This window comes from Phascolarctos cinereus, unplaced genomic scaffold, assembly GCF_003287225.1.
Source record: "Phascolarctos cinereus isolate Bilbo 61053 unplaced genomic scaffold, phaCin_HiC Scaffold_9;HRSCAF=440, whole genome shotgun sequence".
Lineage (NCBI taxonomy): Eukaryota > Metazoa > Chordata > Mammalia > Diprotodontia > Phascolarctidae > Phascolarctos > Phascolarctos cinereus.
Window position 1 is genome coordinate 37907337 of NW_027556402.1, and position 20368 is coordinate 37927704.

The 20368-nt window shown below is 35.7% G+C and overlaps 1 protein-coding gene across 2 annotated transcripts in view; it reads left to right on the forward strand.

Annotated features, from left to right (window-relative positions):
- Positions 1-20368, forward strand: part of UNC5C (unc-5 netrin receptor C) — a 401391-nt gene that overhangs the window by 109445 nt on the left and 271578 nt on the right. The gene's annotated exons all lie outside the window — the stretch shown is intronic.

Below are 20368 nucleotides of genomic sequence, written 5' to 3' on the forward strand. Positions count from 1 at the left end.
ATCTGGGCCACCCTTTGTGAAGAACTGTCCCTAGGTAAAACCCGTAGCAGTCTAGGATGGAAGGAGACCGCAATTTACAGAGTCCATTATCACCTCTGGACGTGTAGAATGATAATGGAAGTGACAGAGGTGCAGCTGAAAATTGGCTCTTAATATTTTATGTGTTGAGTCTAAGGGTTGGAAGTCTCATTCTGCTCTTCAGGGAAAATGAAGTATGTGGGATATTCTGTTCCACTGGAAACACACTCAGAAGGTAGACAGATGACAGTTTCAAAGAAAACGTATTTAAGTTTTCTATTTTGTATTAACCAATGTGTCTCACTAGAGATTTTGAGAACAGCGACATCAGGATGAAGAATTCAAGTAAGGGACAGAGCACATACAAGATTCGTCAAGAACTTTAGAAGGATCATTTCATTGTGAATGTTATGATCATTTATTTAACCCAGTGCTGTCTCTCAAATAATTGCACAAAAGGCATAGCTTTTAATTATGGTTTCAACCATCATTTTTGCCTTGAAATTTCTAAATAAAAGTTCAGAATTTTCTTCGTGTTGTAGTGTCACACAGTCATTTGGCAATCATTTATTAAGTACCTCCCATTTGCAAAATTTCTGCTAGCCACTCAGAGTACCAGGACTGAACAAAAAGCAGGCCTGTCCTCAAAGAACTTCCTCTCTACTGCAGGAATTCCATGTTTACACAGATAGGTAAGCATAAGACAAGTTATGGAGGAAAAGAGCGCTAAAAATTAAGGGCATCGTAAGTTATGGAGAAAGATTGACTTACATTGGCCAAAAGAATTTCCTCACTTGTGACTTCCTTATTTCAATGAAATCAGAGGTACAGCTTCTGTCTGTACCCCATTCCTATCTCTCTTCCTTCTAAATTTAATTGAGCATTTCTTTTTCTCAGACAGAGGAAAACAGGGAGCTTTTTATGACAAGATTTGTGAAATTGTTATCTACATTCCTGCATCTGCTTTTATGAAAGCAAACTTTCTAGAAAGTAACATCACTAGGAGCTGTCTACTTTGGAGAATAAAAGCTTCAGTTTCCTTTGGTGAATCTGAAGTATCCTTGAAATCATCAATGCCTGCCATTTTGTATGAGGTTCCTACAGATCATTTTATTTAATCTTTTCATTTCATTGATTTTCCAGTGACAGAAATGCAGAAAGAGGATTGCCAGGTTGAGACTCAAAGAGAAATCTCAATGTAGCAGACACCTTTTCAGTTGCTCCCAATTGATTGTTGTAAATACTACAGATGTTTTCAATTTGTTTTGTTATGCTGTAGAATATTATGTATGCCATATGGTAACAAATAAAATGCACGTATGTGTTTCAACTTAGCCCTTAGCCATGCTTTTCTATAGTTCATTTTCATTTAAGTTCAGAAATCACGATGGTTACATGAATGCTTTCATTTATTAATAAGTTAAGAGCTGAGAAAAACAAGTGCCATATAGCATAACTTTTATAGCATTATAGTATAGTATTATAATAATACATACATTGTTTTATACATATAGTAATACATCCATACATTAAAATCCATTCAAGCTCTTTGTCTCTTCTTTGCCTCAATGGACTTTATCCAAATACAATAACTCATGGAATGTGCCAATATCCATGTCAAAAGTAGAACATGTTAAAAAAAAAAAAGAGTTCTTAGCTTGGGCTCCAAGGATGGGCCTGTTGGGAGGATTTCAGGGAGTCTGTTACGAACTGAATTCCCAATAATGGGGCAGGGAGAATTATAGCTTTATTTTTACTAACCTCTAACTGAAAGTTAACATTCCTTCCAATTATTTTAAAATATTATTTTGAGGTGTCAGTAGTCTTCACCAAACTGGGGAAGGACTAAATGATACACAGAAAAAAGATTATAGACCACTCCTATAAAATATGAAAAACCATGCTATAGTTTGACTTATGCACATTATACAAGGTGTAAAGAATACATTTAACATATACTTTCTCTCTCTCTCATACACACACACACACACACACACACACACACACACACACACAATGTCATCTTGATTACAAAGAAGACTGAGAGCATAGGCACAGACAAGGGAAAACCACAGATGATCCACTCTTCTTTAGATGAAGAAAGCTAGTCCACAGTGACAGTAATCTTTGCAAAAATGACCAAGATGGTTATAGTACTTTGATGTGAACATTCTCAGGATAAAAGCAATTCTTAAGTATTATATTAAAATATGAATGACTCATTTATTTGAATTTAGTAAGAAATGATTTTCTTTAATCAGTAAAAAAAATACCATTGTTCATATTAAAGGAGCAAAACTTTATTGTAGTCCTTTGTAATTTAACTCAGTTTAATTTGATTTAACTAAAATGTGTTGCACATTCTTGTGCATTCATTAAAAAAAGAATAATGAAAAGACTTTTAACCTGTTCTTAATAACATTGAACAATTATTATGAACATCAGTGATTCTATGGTGCTGTCATACAATAATAACCCCAAAAGCCTTTAAAATGTGTTGGCCTATTTACTCTTTAAAAAAAAAGTTCTCATGCATCTCACAATGTCAAGAATTTAGAAATTGTACTGCCTTTTTTTTAAAATAATTTTTCTGTCCCCTCCCTTTGTACCCTATGCCACTTTCTGCTGTTGCTAGTATGGCTACTCCTAGATGCTCTCTGACCTCCACTTATAGCAATAAAATGTGTGAATTTTAATGTATGTACATTGTTACATTTGACACTTGAATCTGACTGCTCTTTCTTTTCTTTTCTTTTGTTGCTTCTCTCTGGCTTCTAAGTTTGTATTTTGAATAGCTGATCATCTAGAAAAAAAGCCTCTGGATAAGTGAGATTTACCCTACATCTATAATGATCTCTCAGCCTTTGCCTCTTTCCTAACATTCTTCAACATACAAAAAGATTTATAATGGATTTTAAAATGTGTATGTATATATATTAAATGTTACATCAATTTTCCTCACATTCTTCAAAGACCAACTGAAACTCCTCTTCCACCATCTCCTTTTGACTCCAAATGATATTAGTTCCTTTAGTTCTAATTGCCAGTCAATAAGTAGCCATACCTCAGAATTAGCATTTTATTATATTAGTATATATTTTGTCTAAGTTCAGGATCAGCAACTAGATTTAAGCTCCTCATGGTCCACACTGTCTCCTATATTTCTCATCCATTCCTGAAAGCCATTAATGGACCACAGAGACACAAAATGAATGACATTTTTATATAGTTTAATATAATCAGTTAAGTACCTCAGAAAGTATACAAGAAGGAGAGAAGAGGGCCTTGATGAGGTTGGCTGAAGACTGTGCCTGAATGTGAGGGTAGCATCAATTCATATAGCACTTTATAGTCTAATAAAATATTGCTTTCATTTGAAGCTTATAAGGTAGAGTAAGTATTGTTATCTCCATTTTACAGATGAGGAAACTGAGGCTTAGAAATCTTAAATTACTATACATAAACTCAGAGGTAGCAGGCCTTAGAGCCTCCACATAACATCAGATCTTCTCATTCAACATGCAGTGTTCTTTTGTCACTGCCATTCCTGAGGTGTAAAGTACAAATCACTCCAATGACCTCTACTCTGCTTCCTTTTCTATAGTTTCCATCATAAACCACAATATTTATTGTTCATGTGGAAGCATATAAGAAATGGATGACAAAATAAAACTCAGGGGAATTTTTTCTAAATGGGGGGAAAATGCAACCTTATAATTCAATTTCCAAAATCTATCTGAAATTTGAAACTCATAAGATTGTAGATTTAGAAATGGAAGGAAACTAAGGGATCATCTAATCCAATCCCTTCATTTTACAAATGTGATAATGGAGCCCTAGTGTGAGATAGTAGTGCCAAACTAGCAACTTTGTCCGAATTCGAACAAAGTTCTCACGTCTCCAAAGCCAGTCTCTTTTTCCAACACATAACATTGTTTTTAAATACGGACGCTCTAAACTTTTTCCGCTGTTGAAGGAAAACAAAAAGACAACTAATAATGAAACTAAATTGAAATTTTGTTTTTGTCTGTTTTTTTAAGTTCCCTTCCTTAAGTTCAGCACTGACAAATCTCAAGTCTCCTCAGAGCTACGTAATCCAGACTATTCCTGAAAAGAATGCCTTTTACAGCACACATGACCAATCGTTGTCATCCATTGCTTGGGGGAACCCACTACTCTCAAAGCCTTTACTTCCACTTTTGCACAGCACTCTTTGTTAGTAAGCTGTTGCTGAAATCAATCATAAATTGGACTTTTTTCATCTTTGAATCACCACTTGTATTTCTGCCTTTTGGAACCAGACTGAATAAATCTAACCCTTTGACGTAATAGCCCCTCACTTACTCTAAGGCAGCTCCCATGAAACTTCCCCTACATTTTCTCCTCTTCAAACTAAACATCCCAACTTCCTTCAGCTGGTTCTCATGTGGAACCCTTCGCTGTCTTGAGCATACTCTCTGAACATTCTCTCTAATTTATCGAGGCCTTTTCTAAACTGTGGCACCACAAACTATGCATAGCGGCCTGAATAAGGAAGAAGGCAACGGGGTCATCACCTACTGTTATCACTCCTATGCCTAATGCAGCCTAAACTTGCAATAACTCTTCTGGAGGCCGCTATCATTCTCTTAATTTATATTTGGCTTGTGGTCCACAAATGGACTTTCTTTTAGCATAAGAAATATTGTGCTTTTTGTTTTTAATATTACAGTCTTTTTCCTTTGAGATTTTAGATATTTGACCTTCAAAATACATATTGTTATCATTTTGTCTAGTTCTATAAAGTTACCTGTGTTTGATTCAAAACTGTAAATTGAATTAGATAGTATCAGCAATGATGTTTAGGATTTTATTACCGCAGTTCAACCATGGACATTGAATATCTTTCAATTTAAAAAAAAAAATCTATGAAGTGTTTTGTTTCTGCATATGTTCCATTTAGAAATTGCCTGCTGTTTGGTAGTTAATCCCCAGGTAGTTTATGCATTTTATAGTTATTTTTAGTTGAATTTTAATTGTCATTTCCTCTGCTTTTTGTTTGTAGTCTATTGAAATGCTATTGGTTTTGTGATTTATTTTTAATCCCATCTCATTTTCTTTGCTGGTTCTCTGGGTTTTTTAAAACAAATATATCCATGTTGTCTGCAAGTAAGGATTTTTTTTTGTTTTCTCATTGTTAATGTTTATACCTTTGATTTCTTTTTCTTGTCTTTTTTTTGTAGCAAGAATTTCTATAACTATTTCAAATAACAATTGAAAGAGCAGGGCATCCTTCTCTGTGCCTGTTTTACTGGGAAAATGTCCGCTATTTCTCCATCATAAAGAATTCTAGCTTCTGGTTATACTGTAGATTTTTGCTTTTCATCATATTAATTGAGGGTATTTCCATGCCTGTGTTATTTTTAGGGCTTTAAAGTAAATGTCTATTATATTTTGGGTTTTTGCTGTACTTACTGAAATAATTATGTGGTTTTTGTTGTCTTTCATTTATGTGATTAATTATTAGTCCTTCAGGGCAATATTAGAGTATACAGATAGTTTTAAAAGTTAAAATAAACCCCAATTAGCAAGAGGGTAATAAATATGTGGAGCTTATTCCTCTTAACATCAGTGCACCAAAAATTATTGTGTTCAAAGAAAAATTTAGAAAATTCATATGAATTAAGGGGGAATGAATGGATGTCCATAGTCTAAGATGAACATTTCTTTGATGCTGTGGAAGACATCTACCCTCTTCTCACAACATTTTCAGAATATCATAGGTCTTGACTGGTATGGTACATCTTCCTTTGTATAAGTGTATAAACGTCACTTACCTTAATTTTTAAAAATCTTTTTCTATATGCTAATCCTCAAAAGATCACTGCTTAAGGATTAACTTGTGTCAGAAAAGTAGCATAATGTCCCAAATAGTTACATAGTACTCTTAATTGTGCATATTAAGTTTCTTACCTAGCATACTGCCAAAATGCCTTCTTGTATCAGCAAATTCAAAGTAACACTATTAATATTCTGGGAAAAAAAGCCAGAATTAATAAAGCAGATGTATTACAAGCATATTCTCAGAACTCAATATCAAACCATTATGGATGGATTTTGGATGATCAGCATTTGAATTAGTTATGTCTCAGCTACTTTCATTTATTGTGAAAAATCCTTGCCAGTCGCTTAGCCTAGATTAAGATATCTTATTAGGCCAAGTAAGCATGGTATAGAGAAAAGAAAATGGGTCCAAATCTCCCCTCGAATATTTAAAATCTGTCTCTGGACTTCATTTTCTTCATCTGTCAATTCAAAGGGTTGGACTAGATTACCTGAGAAGTTCCTTTAGGCTCTTAGTCTAGGTCTAGGATCTTAGTACTCTTTCCAATTTGCTCTCCTTATGGGTATCCCTACCCCTTCTTCCTGATTTCATTCTTATAGAGGGTCTTGCACTCATTAGACATTTAGTAAATGTTTTCTGAACTGAATAGGTGACTATATTTTAAAAACAGAAACAACTCACATGCTGAAATGGAAACCTGGACTATTCCTTCTTATTATTGTTTCTTTTTCAAATAAATCATCTTCTGTACCTTAGTTAAATTCCCTTCAGTAGGACGCTTCCATGCAATGAGCAGCTCTAGTGATCAGGACTTCTAAATTCTAATTTTAGAGTTATTGTATTAACAATGGTCTGACTATAATCTGGTTCTCTTAACCTCTGGGCCTCTTTTTCAACCATCCAAATCACTGTGTTGATGGTGAAACTTAATTAATATTTGGGGTTTTTTTAAAGCAATTTAAATTCTTTAAATAAAAGAACCCTTTGTGAGTACAAAATATTATATTTATTCCCAAGGGTGTTATAAGAATTACTTAATGTTCACAAAGTACTTTGAAGAAGAAAATTGTAATGCAAGTCTGAAAACTATGTTTTATTTATTAAAGAAAAGCAAGCTGGAGTTCTGGGTAGTGATGATGTACATTAGGGTGGTTATTTTTTTTTCTTTTCTAATTGGATTATTTCTTGTTGTTCCTTTAATTTAACACTTTCAAAATAAAATCACTGAGCTATGGGGGAAGATGTTAACAAGCCTATTGTTTTATGCTAGGATGTTCAACACTCTGCCCTCCTCTAACTGCCACTTAGAAACACTAACCCATAAAATATTTCTTGTATTTGGATATACATATGCTACAGTATATCAAACTTGAGGTCTTTCTTAATTTACCCAGAGGCTAGTGCATTTCCCCTCAAACACTGCTTTGTGCTTATATTGTAGCTACTTTTGTTTGTTTAAATATATACCTATTTTTGTTTCCCTTGGTGAAACATAAGCTCCTTGAAGGCAAGGATTATTTTGTTATTTGATTGTCTTTGAATCTCCAGGGCCTAATACAACTCTGGCACTTAGTAGGTGCTCAACAAATAATAAAACTTTCCATTATCCCTCCAATCAGAAATAATTGCTCTTCTCTCAGCTCTTTATTTCTTTTATGGCATATGTTACATTGTACTCATTTATTTATGTGTATGTCATCTCCCACTGGGTTGTAAGATCCTCAAAGAGAGAGATCATCTTTGTATCTACCCACAGTATCTCCCCTGTAGTGGGCATTCAGTGAATGTTTATTAAAGCAAGGAATGAATGAAGGAAAATTAACCATCAAGCATTCTTTTCTTTTAAATATAAATTTATTTATTTTTATTTTCCAATATTTACTTCCACAAGATTTTGAGTTCCAAATTTTCACCCCATCTCACCCTTCCCCCCACCCCAAGATGGCATGCATTCTGAATACCCCTTCCCCTAGTCTGCCCTCTCTTCTATCTTTCCCCCCCTTCTCTTATCATCTTCCCCTTCTATTTTCCCATAGGGCAGGATAGTCTTCTGTACCCCATTTCCTGTATTTCTTATTTTCCAGTTGCATGTGAAAACATTTTTTTTAAACATGTGTTTTTAAAACTTTGGATTTCAAATTTTCTCCCTTCCTCCCTCCCCACTCATCTTCACTGAAAAGGCAAGCAACTCAATATGGGTTACACATGTGCAGTTATGCAAAACACTTCCATAGTAGACATGTTGTGAAAAACTAACTCTATTTCCTTTAATCCTAACCTGCCATCCCATTTATTCTATTCTTTCTTTTGACCCTGTCCCTCCTCAGAAGTATTTCCTTCTGATTACCCTCTTTCCCAATCTGACCTCCTCTCTATCATTCCCCGGCTCTCCTGTCCCCTCTCCCTCTATTTTCCTGTAGGGTAAGACAGATTTCCATACCCAATTGAGTGTGTATGTTATTCCCTCCTTAAGCCAAATCCTATGAGAATAAGATTCACCCACTCCCTCTCACCTTCCCTTGCTTCCCCTCCACTGTAAGAGACTTTTCTTTTCTGGATTTTTTTTTGTGAGATAATTTACCCCATTCTACCTCTCCCTTTCTTCTTCTCTAGTATAATCCTCTCTCATCCCTTAATTTTATTCTCCAGATATGACCTTAATCTTCAACTCACCCTGTGCCTCTATCTATCTATCTATCTATCTATCTATCTATCTATCTATCTATCTATCTATCTACATATATGTATATATACGTGTGTGTGTGTGGGAGGGGTGGGTATATGCACATATACATACATACATACATATAATTTTTCCCCTCCAACTACCCTAATACTGACAAAGGTCTCATGACTTATAAATATCATCTTTCCATGCAGGAATGTAAACAGTTCAGCCTTAATAAGTCTCTTATGATTTCTCTTTCCTGTTTACCTCTTCATGTTCCACTTTAGTCTTGTATTTGAAAGTCAAATTTTCTATTCAGCTCTGGTCTTTTCATCAAGAATGCTTGAAAGTCCTCTATTTCACTGAATGACCATTTTTCCCCTGAAGGATTATACTCAGTTTTGCTGGGTAGGTGATTCTTGGTTGTAATCCTATCTCCTTTGCCCTCCGGAATATTATATTCCATGCCCTGTGGTCTTTAATGTGGAAGTTGCTGAATCTTGTGTTATCCTGATTGTGTTTCCACCATACTTGAATTGTTTCTTTCTGTCTGCTTGCAATATTTTCTCCTTGACCTGGGAACTCTGGAATTTGGCTACAATATTCCTAGGAGTTTTCCTTTGGGGATCTCTTTCAGGGGAGATCGTGGATTCTTTCAATTTCTATTTTGCCCTCTAGTTCTAAAATATCAGGGCAGTTTTCCTTGATAATTTCTTGAAAGATGATGTCTAGGCTCTTTTTTTGATCATGGCTTTCAGATAGTCCAATAATTTTTAAATTCTCTCTCCTGGATCTATTTTCCAGGTCAGTTGTTTTTCCAATGAGATATTTCACATTGTTTTCTAATTTTTCATTCTTTTGGATTTATTCTATGTCTTGATTTTTCATAAAGTCACTATCTTCCAATTGCTCTATTCTAATTTTTAAGGAAGTATTTTCTTCAGTAAGCTTTTGGACTTCCTTTTCCATTTGGCCAATTTTGCTTTTTAGGGCATTCTTCTCCTCATTGGCTTTTTGGACCTCTTTTGCCATTTGGGTTAGGCTATTTTTTAAGGTGTTATTTTCTTCAGTATTTTTTAGGGCCTCCTTTAGCAAGCTGTTGACTTGTTTTTCATGATTTTCTTGCCTCTCCTTCATTTCTCTTCCCAGTTTTTCCTCTACTTCTCTTACTTGCTTCTCAAAATCCCTTTTGAGCTCTTCCAAGGCCTGGGACTGATTCATATTTTTCTTGGAGGCTTTGGATGTAGGAGCTTTGACTTTGTTGTCTTCTGCTTGTATGTTTTGATCTTTGTCACCAAAGTAAGATAATATAATCTGACTTTTTTTGGCCTGCTTGCTCATGATCCCAGCCAATTACTTCAGTTTTAAAGTCTTTATTAAGGTAAGAGTCTGCTTCCAATGTGGAGAATGTACTGTCCCAAACTTCAGGGGTTTGTACAGCTGTTTTCAGAGATACTTGTAGGGACCTGTAAATTTTCAGTTCTTCCAAGGTGGTATGATAAGGGGCAAGGTGTTTACTCCTTTCCTGGCCTGTGCTCTGTTCTGTTAGTGACCACAGGCACTCTTTTTTGTCCTGGAACTGTGAGGAGGGTTTTCCTTCCACTGCCACTACAAGCTCTGCCAGGTCAGCGCTCCTCTTTGCCCCAGGACTGCTGCCCAGAACTGTGACCCGGATCCAAGCACGGCAAAGCAAGAGATTCCTGCCTCAGCACTGGCAAAGAGATCCCTGTAGTCTATCTCTGATCAGCCACTTGATTCCCCCTCAGTCTGTGGGCCGGAAGCTCAGGAGACCGCCCCGGCTCAAGGCCACACTCGGGGAATGGAGGTGAGAACCAGCGCTTCTCTCTCAGAACCACAGAAACAGACTTTTCCTACTGACCTTCTAAGCTGTCTTTGGTGTTAGTGGGTTGAGAAGTCTGGAAGCCGCCACAGCTGCCCACATTTCAGTCCTCTGAGGCCTGCTTCAGGTTCACTGCGGCCTGCGCCTCCGAGACCAACTGCGCTCCTTTACCAGCCCAGCACGATATGCCTTTCTGATCAATCATCCAGGTTGTCTTGGGCTGGAAATTTGTTTCACTCTGTCTTTTTGTGGATTCTGCTGCTTTAGAATTTGTTTAGAGCCATATTTTTTATAGGTATTTGGAGCGGTTTGGGGGAAAGCTCAAGCAAGTCACTGCTTTCACTCCACCCACCATCAAGCATTCTTAAAGCTCCTACTAAATTCCAGGTGTTGCACTAGGCACTGGAGATACAAATGGAATAAATAAAGCCATCGTTATTGACAAGGATCTCATTCAAGTAAATGACAAAGACATCTATAAAAACGTACAGAATAAATAGAAAGAGAATGAGTACAAAGCAGTTCAATACAAGGTAGTTTGAGAGGAGATCATTCACAGTTGAGGGGATATAAATGTAATGATCCTTTAAAAAAAAAGACTAAGAACAACAGAGAGCTGTGAGAATGGATATTGGAAACATGAAAGTGGGGGAAGCAGAATTATTGTTGGGGAGCCTTCAAAGTATTCTTCCACATCTCATGCCACCAAAAGCAAAACCATTTTTCCCTCAAGGAGTACCAACTAAAGAAGCCCAGCAGCATATTTGCTCAGCAATTTGGTCCAGTGATCAAATATGAACGAGCCTTTTTAAGAAATTAGTGCCAGGTATCCCCTGGTAAGAGTAGACATTTTTATTCAATATTTTACATCAAAGGCACAGTATATTAACTAATGGTCATGACAATGACCTCGAGTACTCAAAAAAAAATTATAGTGTGTATTTGCATTTCAACATTCCCTAGGAAAAGAAATGTCTAATTCAGTTCAGAAATATTTGCATCTAGTACAGTTTTTAAAAAAAAAATTAAGGTGTTTGAATGAACTACATTTTAGTTATTTCAGATCTTCTTTTCTTGTGGGGAACACCCAAGTACATAACTGTTCTGGAAAACTGAATGTTACCTTTTGGAGTAACTAAGTCAAAATTTGACAGAGCTGGTACAAAGGCTGAAAAGCAACTTATTTTTTAAAAGAAAAATACAAAAAGCACCACTCTTTGTCCTTTTGATAAACAATTCAAGTTATTTTCTCTTGAGTTTAGAGTTCAATAGTATTTGAGTTCACTTGAAAAGCTCCACTTTAAATCCTTATAAACTCCAGAGATTTTTTTTTATTATTTTTCAGTATTATGTTTGTGCCAGTTTTGATGAAGAACGCTACCCATAATGGACCATTATTGCAAGTCCCTGTATATTAGAAATAAGCCAAGCCTGGCATTTGAACTTTGATGTCCATCAGGGAGTGTTATTTAACCTGACACATGGCAAAGTAGAAGGAGACCTTGGCCATTAGCAGGGTTCTGATGATGTATGGGCAGGGTGGAGGTGGGGGCAGCTACATTGTATTATTAAGTAGCTGCTGCTTTTGGTGAGGAAAAGGCACTTAGAAAAAGGGCTGTGGTTTAGGGAGAATCAAGACAACTCAATCCAAGGCTGATTTCCATGACAGCATTCTGTGCAAAAAACAGAAGGCAAGAAAAGAGATGGGTGGTATATTTAGGGGACAATCCATGTCTCAGCAGAAACTATCAAATGCAATTCAGAAATAAGAATGGGAATTTAAAAAAAAAAAAGGAAAAACCAAGATTCCTAAGAGACTGATAAGCTTCTTCAGGTGAAACATTTCCTGTCCAATTTGTATTAAAACAGAATGTTGCTCTGGAGTCAGAGGACTCTCATTCAAACCTCACCCCTGATATTTACTAATCATGTAGCCTTGGTAAAATCACTTCATTTCCCGATACCTCAGTTTCCTCATGTGTCAAATGAGAAGTTTTGACTAAATGGCCTCTAAGGGACCTTCCAACAACAGATCATAGATTGATCTGATCAATCAATCTATCTATCTATACTATGAACAGGATAGCAGGCCAGATAATCATGGGACATGTGCTATAATACAAGACAAAGTTATGGAACAATTACCAAAAAAATACAAGTAAATTATCTCAGTTTTGATTCTACAATTACATCGCACATAAGGTGGCAAAAGCAGGAAAAGTTTTCTCACAGAGTAAACATTTGTGGTTTATGAAATTATTTTGGCCCCAAATCTACATTTCTGTGATTACCCTTTAATAAAATTATTTCCATAAAGTGTTTTCCAGAGTTGTGTCACAGAGAGCCAGGTCAAGGCCCCTCTTCCTGGACAGCCAGCTTGGCTCCAAAGTAGCCGGAATTCATTCTTCTAAATCTCCATTGCTAAATGTTGATATGTGGCTATTTGGAAACATTGGTTTAGTACAAGAAGAAGCAATATGCTTGTCTGAATTGTGCTTTTATGGCCCTGGAAGCAGTCACAGGCAGAGCCTCAGAAGCTCCGACCACAGCCACTCACCACATTTCTATGACATTTATGAGCAATGTCTCTTCGAAGCTACAGAGACAGGAGCAGGGATGCCCGGCAGGAGAAAGAGAATTTTTCTGCAATGCTATCAGACTTCCCCTGGACTACAATTTAACAGAAAAGTGCCAACATCTGTAAATCTCTTTCTAGTAAAGCAGAATTCCTTAAACTTGGGGTTTTGTTTTAGTGACTGAATAAGGTTTGTCTAAATGGATAAATTCTTACCTGTGGCTCTGCCTTTATCTCTAACAAACATAACCTATAACTAAATTGTGGAATTAATCACACTAAAAGCACTATACTCTAATAAGGATCCTGCTGCTCTGTTTTTATTATTTTGAGTTTAGAAAACAATTAAGTAGAGTTTCCCTAGATAAATCCTTGGCTTATGCCATAAAATTATGTGGCATTACATCAGATCTTATCATTACCACCATATTAATGTGACAGAATTGTGTTCCAAGGATCCACTTTATTCAACTTCTTTGCTCAATGGATGGGACAGGAAAGGTAATTATGACTTTTCTGTGGTGAAAGACTTCTTATTATCTAGTCTAGCCACAGAAAGAAGAATGTAGTGGCTTAGGAACCATAATTTCTGCTTTAAAAAAATAGTGCCTCAATACAATGCTAGATAGATTTTGTTTCAAGTCTAATCAACAAACATTTATTAAGCTCTTATTATTAGCCAAGCCCTGTTTTTTTGGCTATGTGATGAGTTCAGACTCTTGAATCTCTAATTATGAGGTTTTTAACCTGTGGTTTGATTTAGATGTGGGAGAGGGGGAATTACATCTTTATTAGAATACAGTTGATTTCCTTTATAATCCTAGATAACTTATTTCATGCATTTAAAAAATATTATTTTGGGAAGAGGCCTATAGGCTTCATGAGACCACCAAAAGGAATTCGTAATACAAAAAAAAAAAAGATTAAGAACCTCTTCTACAATTAATGATTCCAATATGAATAACTATATATGATAGTAGGAATGTGCTATGCTTCACTACTTTAAACAATTTCATGATGTGTATGCATTTGCCCATATGCATAAGCACACCTGAAAACTTAGGTATAGCATGTATATTATATTATCTATACAATACTGTATATGTAATATACTGCATGCACATTATATAACAGCTTTATAAGTAATTGCTCAAATTTTATGTTGCATGAGATTTTTTGCCAAACTAATCCACATCATCTTAGTCTAGTTACTTCTCCCTTCTGGGTCTCAAATCCCTCACCTGTAAAATATGAGCACTTGAGTTTAATGATCTCTGAATGTCTGGAAATTCTGTTATGAGTCAGTGATATTCCTCAGAGATGTACTGATATTGAAAGATAGTGAAAACAATCTTGCTGAGAAAGGCAGCTAATTTTAAAGATATTCAATGTCTTTCTATTCAGAGTACTACTACTACTACTACTACTACTACTACTACTACTACTACTACTACTACTATTAGCAACTAGAAATTATGTGGCAATTTAAGACTTGCAAAAGAGCTTTGCAAAAATGTTACCTTATAGGGGCAGCTGGGTGGCACAATGGACAGAGCAGGGGCCCTGAAGTCAGGAGCACCTGAGTTCAAATGTGGCCTCAGACACATGATACTCATTAGCTGTGTGACCCCGGGCAAGTCACTTAACCCCAATTGCCTCCCTCAAAAAGAAAAAAAAGTTTCCTCATTTAATTCTCACAACAAGGGGAAGGGGGAAAGGGAGGTGTTATTGTTTTTCTCATCTGAGAGATAAGGAAACTGAAGAAGAAATTGACTAGCCCAGGTTCTCACAATTTTGGTACAAAATATCTAAGGCAGAATTTGAACTCATGCCTACCAGGCTCCAGGTCCAGCACTGTATCCACTGCACCACACAGCTGCCTGCTGCTCCATTGATACAGACAAAATAATTGAACAAAGCTAAATATGGATATTATATGTATATATATATGTGGATATACACACATATATATGTATACACACACACATACACACACATATATATATGTTAATGGTAAGAAAAATGTTTTCTAGGTAAACAATTCTGATATTGCAAATAATTCTTCAACTTCTCATTTATAGAATATTTCTTTTTTGTTTGTTTTAATTTGTTCTATTCTTATAAAAATTGTTTTTATTTCAATCAATCATATTAAGAACTCCTAGGCAAAAAATATACATATCTTTAGAATATTATGTTTTAAAATGCTATTTTATATTAAGGAAGTTAATACATCAAGAACTTGTGATTTATTTGGTTTGGTTACTCCTTCCATTGACATAGTTCACAATCTACCTGTAATTTCTCTTAGCAAGTTGCTTGAGACTCAGGATAAGTGACTTCCTTGTGTTCACAGTTAAGTGTCAGAGGGGAGATTTGTCGACTCTGATGAACCAGTATGGCAGAAAATTACCAGATTACTACCAATCAATTTCCCAAAAGGTTATACAAGTATATAATTGTGTAATGGGAACAGCATTGTGGTAGACACGGGAGAATGGAGGTCTAATCCCTACTCTGCCAATAACTTAGTTGTGGGAACTTGAACATATACCACTCTCTCCCTCTGCACCTCTGTTTCCACATCTGTAAAATGAGAGGGTTTGACTAGATGATATCTAAGGACATTTACTACTCTAATATTATTAAATCTTATGATTTGGTGAAGAAGAGTTAAAGATTTCATCCAGGGGTATAAATTCCCAGAGCATAGCATATTTTTTACTATTATTCAAATTTTTGAAATGACTACTGTGAGTTTCATTTCCCACTGAGACTGCTTTTGTTGTTGGAGGTCCAATATAAAAGTAATCTGATGAGAAAGAAAGCATGAAGTAGTAATTCAATGATTTAGTGGTGCATCAACTATATTACACCCTCAAAGATTATTTTTTACTATTTGTAGGAGAATGCTAATGGTTCTGATAGTCAAAAGGTGATAGTGAATTCATTGTGCATTTTTATTATTTATATTATCTGCTTTTATATGAAAGAGACAGGAGCTCAGTCAGTACCCTACTTAGGATCATTTAACAAATGTGTTTCCACCGTAAAGTCTTGTTTTGTTCATGCAGCATGTCACAGAATAAAGGGAGGCATTTATTTCCCCAGTTAGCTGTTATGATGATAGAATCCTTAATAAATAAAATATTTGTCTTTTTGAATCCTTGGCCCTGTTATGAATGCTAAGCTAGACATCAAGAGAAATTATAAGAGTAGTGCAAAAAAAAACCCTTCAGTATAAGTTTTCTGTGCTAGGAAGTACAAGTTTGAATTTTTAATGAACTTATTTAATAAAATACAATAAAAACATTATAGTTATCAGCTTGTTATATTTATGTAAATTTCACAATTAGAACTGAATAATTTATTAATATCAGTAACTAAGTTGGTAATATGTAAAGACTTATTTTCGATACCCAGCCAGGGTTTTATTAACTTTAAAAATGTTTCCCTTGCATTCTGCCTAATTGGTTTAGATTTGCCATGTCAGGTTTTTCCTTCCTTATTTCCTTGGTTGTAGACCTGCTGCCTTTGTGTTGAATTTTTTATCAAGAGAAAAAGCCAGGAAAATATCTAATTATTATTAGGAGAAATAGTTTATGCAGAGTTTATGAATACTTCAAGGAAAGCTCCTTTTATCCAATAAAGCATTATAGAATTCTCCATAGCCCTTCTTAGGCATTATTCAGGGGGAAGTGCATGAAGAAATCAAAAATTTTTTGAAGATATTTATTTTTAACTACACTGCGTGGCAAAATGTTTTGATCTTTATAAGATTTTTAAATATTGGCTACGATTGTCTAATATACTTAATTAACCACAAGGAGGCCCTAATGGGCACATACCTGAAATTGTTGTTATACACTCCACCCAACACCAGAGGGGGCTCCCTACGGTCCTTGGAGAGCTGGACGTATCCATCTACTAGCTTTGCCCTTTTCCGGGTGGCAGTGAGCGTTTCATTAGTTTAGAGCTATGGTCTATATAAATTCAACTACTAAGTAAGACTCCATCTTCCTCCCTTTTTGCTAAATCTCATTACCATAACACAATGGAGTTTATCATAGAATACTTTGACTCTATTGAGTTCTTTATTCATGCCCATAGAAATAAAAAAGAATAAAATCAAATATTCTAACTCAATTACCATCTTACGCATTCTCAGCTTCTCCTGAATACAAGAAGCCCTCATCTAATACACAGACATGCTGAAATTTTTTTTTAATCAAAAACCCAAACTCCAAAAGCCCCAGACCAAGAGTTTGAGCAGCCCAGTTCAAGTACTTGTACTCAGCTCTCTCCATCAACTTCTTCCACTGGTAGTTGACAAGCATATTCATTGCTTTTGAGACACAAGATGCGGGACCCAGGGCATCTTTACAAGTTTATGTTTCCTCCTCAAGGGCAGCCGCTAGTAATTCAATTTCTCCTTGAGCCAAGGTTGTCAGTTTCTCTGTTCTGGCCGCACTTCTGGCATCAATGGCTATCATAGCCTCAATGTGAAAATGTAGGTGTGGGGCCAGAAGCAGGCTTTCTCCGTGCTCCTGCCATCTTTTCCTCTATGTTGCACCATCTCCCAAAGTTAGTACACTGGCCACATGCAACAGCATTTATACCTTCTAAGCTGATCCTGATTTACATGTTCTTTATTGTTTTTCTATGTCTCAGCAGTTTTACAGATGTCCCCTCCTATTCCTAAATGTCCCAGTTATACATGCAATTTTTGTTGGTACTTCAGCACTAATATAGGAAGAGATAATTTCAATAGGTCTGTTAATAGCGATATTTCACTAAGCAGTATCCTATAGTTTGAAAGAGTTAATTTCATTCTGAATTATAACCAGGAATAACTTAAGTGCTTAAATAATCTAATTAATTAGTGACCTGCATGATCAACTTTATGCAAATAGTTGACATATATAACTCTAAGGTTTCTATGATATTTTAAATCTAAGACTTTATTTGATGCTTAAAGGTGAGATTAGGTATTAATATTATCCCCATTTTGCAGATGAGGAGGCTAAGACTCAGAGATATTAAATGACTTGGTCAGGGTCATACCCACAATATTCATATATTTATAGAATATTTTTAAAAAGGTGTCATATAGCTTGCCAATTTGATTACAAATTGCCTCATAAGGAGTTGGTTTTGGTGATTATGACATGATTAAAGAGAATTGTTACCTCAGATGAGAATCACTAGGGAAGAAGGAGGTGGTCACTATGTTATTATTATCCTCAGTCAGTCTAATCATACATAATTGCAATCCTTCAGTTAATAACATATATCGTTGATAACATTTTTTTTATTCCCTTTCATGAATTTCCTTTGAACTGAAGAACATCTTTTATTATAAGCTATTCACATGTGAGGAAGTAGTTAAGAAATGACTCATATTTTGTTTTAAATTTCTCATTTGTTGACTTGCTTCCACCCTGTCAGGGCAAGTTAATGGCTCCCCACAGAAAATACAGAACTATTCATCGATTTAAATAACAGGCGCAAATATGAATGCACAAAGATTGTCCAGCCTTAGTTTGCCCTGTGTGTTTCTCTATGAAGGGGGGGGGTCCTTATGATGTATTACTCCATCATGTCAGATGGTAACCAGTTCTAGCCAGGAGCAGGCTTTTGATGGAGACCAGCATAAACCCCAGGCACCAATGTCCCAGTGACCTTCATGTTGTATAAATATATTGAAGATTCAGATTCTACTATATGAAAAAAAAACTCTTTGAGCTCAAACTTCACAGCCACAGTGGGATATCTGAGAGGGAGACCAATGTGGAGAAACTAATGGATAACATAATTATAATACTAGGGTAGGGGGGGGAGGGGTTGCATTTTTCCTGGAAATCAAGTGATGATCACTTCATACTTTATCAGAACTAACTTTTGTAAGTACTGTAGAGTCTCCAAAGGGAAAGATCAGTAGACTAGGGTACTTGGTGTGGTTTTATATGCAACTGAGGCTTGACTTAATCTTTGAAGAGGATGTAGTATGTAGAAGGTAAAGAGGAGAAGGGAGGACTTTTTAGGCCACATGGCTGGATGAATGACAACTTTCTGTGCAAAAAAGGGGAGAAGATATACTTTCTCATCTCTTCTTTGGGACTGACCTTCATCATTATAATTACACAAGACATAGTTTTATTTTTATTGTTATTGTTCTTTTCATGTATTTAGTTGTAGTCATGTATATTGCTTTATAGGCACTTTTTACTTTACTTTGCATCAGTTTATATGTCTTTCCATGCCTCAGTATGGTTCATGGTCAAGTCATCATTCTTATAACACAATAATTTTCCATTATATTCACATATCGCAGTTTATTTAGCCATTTCCCCAATTGATGGGCATCTGCTTAGGTCCCAGTCATTTGAATAGTTTAATTTCGAAAGTCTTTCTCAAAATTTCAGTGACATGGTTTGATCGATTGCTAAGGAACAGAAATTACTCATTCTTTTGATAAGTTGTTACCCAGTAAGAGCATCTCACTTATATATTTTAAATTAGGGCATCAGAGTCGCATTAGGAGACTTGTACTGGTTCTCCTGAAGTTTTCAAAGAAAACATTTTCCTTTCATTGATGTTTGCTCTGGTTGACCCTATGGGGGTGAGACAACAGAGTTGCTTTATTAAATCTGTAAATCAGGTGTATTTAATTGGCTCATGAACCTTCTGAGTGGTCTTGAGCTATTCTAACCGAAAACATGGTTGACCAACCACTGTGAGATCTGCTATTTTAAGGTAGTAGGGGGTGAAGAGACATAAACAGTCTACATGTAAGTGTAGTCAATCATTCATTGTTTTCAAAATAGCCTCTTTCTTGGTGTAGGCAAATTGCCAGAGTCAATATTATACTCATACCAAGATGTTATATATATATATATGTGTGTGTGTGTGTGTGTGTGTGTGTGTGTGTGTGTGTGTGTGTATACATATATGTATATACACACACACACACAAGACATTTGTGCAGAGAAAGATGCTAATAAACTATGTACTTATAATTTCCTTGTTACCAACCCCAAATAGATATGTTAAAATAAATTGTGACATATGTTTACAAGGTAGGTTATTTTTATTCTCCAAATTATACGTAAACCCAGAATGTGTTTGGGTGATTGCATTAAGAGTTCTGCTAAGATCCATGATACTGTAAAACTAATGAAAGCTAACTTTTATGATGATATCAAACAGCCTGTATGATGGGAGAAATCACTGAGAACTCATCTATGGTGGCACCATTGCTAATTAAAAACAGGAAATCAGCACCAAAATGGAACAGAAAACAGTACAGATTACAGAACTAACCTTAAGGGTCATTCCAATTTCTAAACTGTCCTCATTGGAATCTTGTTTTTCCCCAAAAAGTCTTTGGAGCTGCACAATCTCATTTATTTTCATTTGCTTCTATATCTCTCTCACTTGGCT